Here is a 6,000-nt window from a genome sequence, read left to right as displayed (position 1 = left end):
AGAGGCTTGCTTACAAATTTTGGAGAATGTGATCAAGACCTCAAGGCCTCAACATTAATGCCAGTTCCTGGGATTTTCTATTGAGCCTCTCCTTGAGCTAAAATTCCCCCCAAGGCTCTTCCAATATGACCTTTTTGATTCTATGAATATACCTTTTTAAATACCATTCTCATATTGTTTCAGATGTTCTCTTATTTTCTCTTAACTTTCTGTCCACCACCAGCTACCCCAATTCTTTAGAACCTAAAAAGGGTTGTCTAAAGTGTGCATAAGAGTGCCCACCAGAGTGACCTCTCGGCTCCTTTTGGAATCTCTCTGCCACTGAAGCTTATTTCATTTCCTTTCACATCCCCCTTTTGGTCAAGAAGATGTTCTCCGTCCCACGATGCCAGGTCTACATTCCTCCCCGGGAGTCATATTCCACGTTGCCAGGGAGATTCACTCCCCTGGGTGTCTGATCCCACGTAGGGGGGAGGGCAGTGATTTCACCTTTCAAGTTGGCTTAGCTAGAGAGACAGGGCCACATCTGAGCAACAAAGAGGCATTCGGGAGGAGGCTCTTAGGCACAACCATGGGGAGGCCTAGCCTCTCCTTTGCAGCAACCGTCTTCCCAAGGGTAAAACCTGTGGTAGAGGGCTCAACCCATCAAACCACCAGTCCCCTATGTCTGTGGTCATGTTAGCAACCATGGAGGTGGGGTAGGCGAATACCCCTGCATTCTCCACAGGCTCCTCAAGGGGGCACTACATCTTTTTTTTTTTTTTCCTTGTTTTTCTTTTTTCTTTTTTTTTTTTTAACTTTCCCTTCTTTTTTAAATCAACTGTATGAAAAAAAAGTTAAAAAGAAAACAAACATACAATAAAAGAACATTTCAAAGAGACCATAACAAGGGAGTAAGAAAAAGACAACTAACCTAAGATAACTGCTTAACTTCCAACATGTTCCTACTTTACCCAAGAAAGTTACCTAATATAGCAACATTTCTGTGAACTTGCTCCTACTATATCCATCAGAAATTAACAGACCATAGTCATTCCTGGGCATCCCCAGAACGTTAAATAGCTTATCTGTTCTTCTTGGATTATTGTTCCCCCTTCCTTAATTGCTCTCTATTGCTAGTTCCCCTACATTCTAAATTATAAGCCATTTGTTTTACATTTTTCAAAGTTCACATTAGTGGTAGCATATAATATTTCTCTTTTTGTGCCTGGCTTATTTCGCTCAGCATTATGTCTTCAAGGTTCATCCATGTTGTCATATGTTTCACGAGATCGTTCCTTCTTACTGCCGCGTAGTATTCCATCGTGTGTATATACCACATTTTATTTATCCACTCATCTGTTGAAGGACATTTGGGTTGTTTCCATCTCTTGGCAATTGTGAATAATGCTGCTATGAACATTGGCGTGCACATATCTGTTCGTGTCACTGCCTTCCGATCTTCCGGGTATATACCGAGAACTGCAATCGCTGGATCGAATGGTAACTCTATATCTAGTTTTCTAAGGAACTTCCAGACTGACTTCCAGAGTGGCTGAACCATTATACAGTCCCACCAACAGTGAATAAGAGTTCCAATTTCTCCACATCCCCTCCAGCATTTGTAGTTTCCTGTTTGTTTAATGGCAGCCATTCTAACCGGTGTTAGATGGTATCTCATTGTGGTCTTAATTTGCATCTCTCTAATAGCTAGTGAAGCTGAACATTTTTTCATGTGTTTCTTGGCCATTTGTATTTCCTCTTCAGAGAACTGTCTTCATATCTTTTGCCCATTTTATAATTGGGCTGTCTGTACTATTGTCATTGAGTTGTAGGATTTCTTTATATATGCAAGATATCAGTCTTTTGTCAGATACATGGTTTCCAAAAATTTTTTCCCTTTGAGTTGGCTGCCTCTTTACCTTTTTGAGAAATTCCTTTGAGGTGCAGAAACTTCTAAGCTTGAGGAGTTCCCATTTATCTATTTTCTCTTTTGTTGCTTGTGCTTTGGGTGTAAAGTCTAGGAAGTGGCCGCCTAATACAAGGTCTTGAAGATGTTTTCCTACATTATCTTCTAGGAGTTTTATGGTACTTTCTTTTATATTGAGATCTTTGGTCCATTTTGAGTTAATTTTTGTGTAGGGGGTGAGGTAGGGGTCCTCTTTCATTCTTTTGGATATGGATATCCAACTCTCCCAGCCCCATTTGTTGAAAAGACCATTATGACTCAGTTCAGTGACTTTGGGGGCCTTATCAAAGATCAGTCGGCCATAGATCTGAGGGTCTATCTTTGAATTCTCAATTCGATTCCATTGATCTATATGTCTATCTTTGTGCCAGTACCATGCTGTTTTGGCAACTGTGGCTTTATAATCAGCTTCAAAGTCAGGGAGTGTAAGTCCTCCCACTTCGTTTTTCTTTTTTAGAGTATCTTTAGCAATTCGAGGCATCTTCCCTTTCCAAATAAATTTGATAACTAGCTTTTCCAAGTCTGCAAAGTAGGTTGTTGGAATTTTGATTGGGATTACATTGAATCTGTAGATGAGTTTGGGTAGAATTGACATCTTAATGACATTTAGTCTTCCCATCCATGAACATGGAATATTTTTCCATCTTTTAAGGTCCCCTTCTATTTCTTTTAGTAGAGTTATGTAGTTTTCTTTGTATAGGTCTTTTACATCTTTGGTTAAGTTTATTCCTAGGTACTTGATTTTTTTAGTTGCTATTGAAAATGGTATCTTTTTCTTGAGTGTCTCTTCAGTTTGTTCATTTCTAGCATATAGAAACATTACTGACTTATGTGCATTAACCTTGTATCCCGCTACTTTGCTAAATTTGTTTATTAGGTCTAGTAGCTGTATCGTCGATTTCTCAGGGTTTTCTAGATATAAGATCATATCATCTGCAAACAATGACAGTTTTACTTCTTCTTTTCCAATTTGGATGCCTTTTATTTCTTTGTCTTGCCGCATTGCCCCGGCTAGCACTTCCAGCACAATGTTGAATAACAGTGGTGACAGCGGGCATCCTTGTCTTGTTCCTGATCTTAGAGGGAAGGCTTTCAGTCTCTCACCATTGAGTACTATGCTGGCTGTGGGTTTTTCATATATGCTCTTTATCATGTTGAGGAAGTTTCCTTCAATTCCTACCTTTTGAAGTGTTTTTATCAAAAACGGATGTTGGATTTTGTCAAATGCTTTTTCAGCATCTATTGAAATGATCAATTGATTTTTCCCTTTTGACTTGTTAATGTGTTGTAATACATTGATTGATTTTCTTATGTTGAACCATCCTTGCATGCCTGGAATAAACCCCACTTGGTCATGGTGTATGATTTTTTTAATGTGTCTTTGGATTCGATTTGCAAGTATTTTGTTGAGGATTTTTGCATCTATATTCATTAGGGAGATTGGCCAGTAGTTTTCCTTTTTGTAGCATCTTTGCCTGGTTTTGGTATTAGATTGATGTTAGCTTCATAGAATGAGTTAGGTAGTGTTCCATTTTCTTCAATGTTTTGAAAGAGTTTGAGTAAGATTGGTGTCAGTTCTTTCTGGAAAGTTTGGTAGAATTCCCCTGTGAAGCCATCTGGCCCTGGGCATTTATTTGTGGGAAGATTTTTGATGACTGATTGGATCTCTTTGCTTGTGATGGGTTGGTTGAGGTCTTCTATTTCTTCTCTGGTCAGTCTAGGTTGTTCATATGTTTCCAGGAAATTGTCCATTTCCTCTACATTATCCAGTTTGTTGCCATACAGTTGTTCATAGTATCCTGTTATAATTTTTTTAATTTCTTCAGGATCTGCAGTTATGTCACCTTTTTCATTCATTATTTTGTTTATATGGGTCTTCTCTCTTTTTGATTTTGTCAGTCTAGCTAGGGGCTTGTCAATCTTGTTGATCTTCTCAAAGAACCAACTTTTGGTGATATTTATCCTCTCTATTGTTTTTTTGTTCTCTATGTCATTTATTTCTGCTTTAATCCTTGTTATTTCTTTTCTTGTACTTGGTTTAGGATTGGTTTGCTGTTCATCTTCTAGCTTCTTCAGTTAATCCATTAGTTCTTTGATTTTGGCTCTTTCTTCCTTTTTAATATATGCGTTTAGTGCTATAAATTTCCCCCTTAGCACTGCTTTTGCTGCATCCCATAGGTTTTGGTATGTTGTGTTCTCATTTTCATTCGTCTCTATATATTTAGCAATTTCTCTTGCTATTTCTTCTTTAACCCACTGATTGTTTAGGAGTGTGTTGTTTAACCTCCAGGTATTTGTGAATTTTCTAAGTCTCTGATGGTTATTGACTTCTAATTGTATTCCATTGTGGTCAGAGAATGTGCTTTGAATAATTTCAATCTTTTTAAATTTATTGAGGCTTGTTTTATGTCCCAGCATATGATCTATTCTGGAGAAAGTTCCATGAGCACTAGAAAAGTATGTGTATCCTGGTGATTTGGGATGTAATGTCCTGTATATGTCTGTTAAATCTAATTCATTTATCAGATTGTTTAGGTTTTCAATTTCCTTATTGGTCTTCTGTCTGGTTGATCTATCTATAGGAGAGAGTGATGTGTTGAAGTCTCCCACAATTATTGTGGAAGCATCAATTGCTTCCTTTAGTTTTGCCAGTGTTTCTCTCATGTATTTTGTGGCACCTTGATTGGGTGCATAGACATTTACGATTGTTATTTCTTCTTGCTGAATTGCCCCTTTTATTAGTATGTAGTGGCCTTCTTTGTCTCTCAAAACATCCCTGCATTTGAAGTCTATTTTATCTGAGATTAATATTGCTACACCTGCTTTCTTTTGGCTGTAGCTTGCATGAAATATTTTTTTTCCATCCTTTCACTTTCAGTTTCTTTGTGTCCCTGTGTCTAAGATGAGTCTCTTGTATGCAACATATTGATGGTTCATTTGTTTTGATCCATTCTGCGAATCTATATCTTTTAATTGGGGAGTTTAATCCATTTACATTCAACGTTATAACCGTGAAGGCATTTCTTGAATCAGCCATCTTATCCTTTGGTTTATGTTTGTCATATTTTTCCCCTCTGTCTATTAATATCCTTTATTGTACCCATACCGAATCTCTTTAGTACTGAACCTTTCTCCAAGTCTCTCTGTCCTTTCTTTGTTTCTCTGTCTGTAGCACTCCCTTTAGTATTTATTGTAGAGGAGGTCTCCTGTTCACAAACTCTCTCAGTGTCAGGTTTTCTGTAAATATTTTATACTCTCCCTCATTTTTGAAGGACAGTTTTGCCAGATACAGGATTTTTGGTTGGCAGTTTTTCTCTTTCAGTATCTTGAATATATCATACCACTGCCTTCTCGCCTCCATTGTTTCTGCTGAGAGAGCTGCACTTGGTCTTACTGAGCTTCCCTTGTATGTGATGGACCACTTTTCTCTTGCTGTTTTCAGAATTCTTTGTCTTTGACATTTGAAAATCTGATTAGTAAGTGTCTTGGAGCCGGTCTATTTGGATCAATTCTGCTTAGGATACACTGCACTTCTTGGACCTGTAATTTTATGTTTTTCATAAGAGTTGGGAAATTTTCTGTGATTATTTCCTCCATTATTCTTTCTGTCCCTTTTCCCTTCTCTTCTTCTCTGGGACACTTATAACACATATATTCATGCACTTCGTGTTGTCATTCAGTTCCCTGAGCCCCTGTTTGTATGTTTCCATTCTTTTCCCTATATGTTCTTTTGTGTGTAGGATTTCAGATGTCCTGTCATCTAGTTCACTGATCCTTTCTTCTGCCTCTCCAAGTCTGCTATTGTATGTCTCCATTGTGTTTTTCATCTCTCTATTGTGCCTTTCATTCCCATAAGTTCTGCCATTTGTTTTTTCAAGTTTAGGAATTCTTCCTTATGGTCAACCCAGTGTCTTCCTTATATCCTTCATCTCTTTAGTCACATTTCTTTCAACTCATTGCTTTGATTTAGAAGATTTGTTTGAACATCTTTAATTAGTTGTTTAAACTCCTGAATCTCATTTGAGGTGTTAGTTTGTTCCTTTGACTGGGCC

The sequence above is a fragment of the Choloepus didactylus genome, chromosome 1 (genome assembly GCF_015220235.1).
Source record: "Choloepus didactylus isolate mChoDid1 chromosome 1, mChoDid1.pri, whole genome shotgun sequence".
In the NCBI taxonomy this organism is placed as follows: Eukaryota; Metazoa; Chordata; class Mammalia; order Pilosa; family Megalonychidae; genus Choloepus; species Choloepus didactylus.
Note: the sequence above shows the minus strand (reverse complement) of the source record.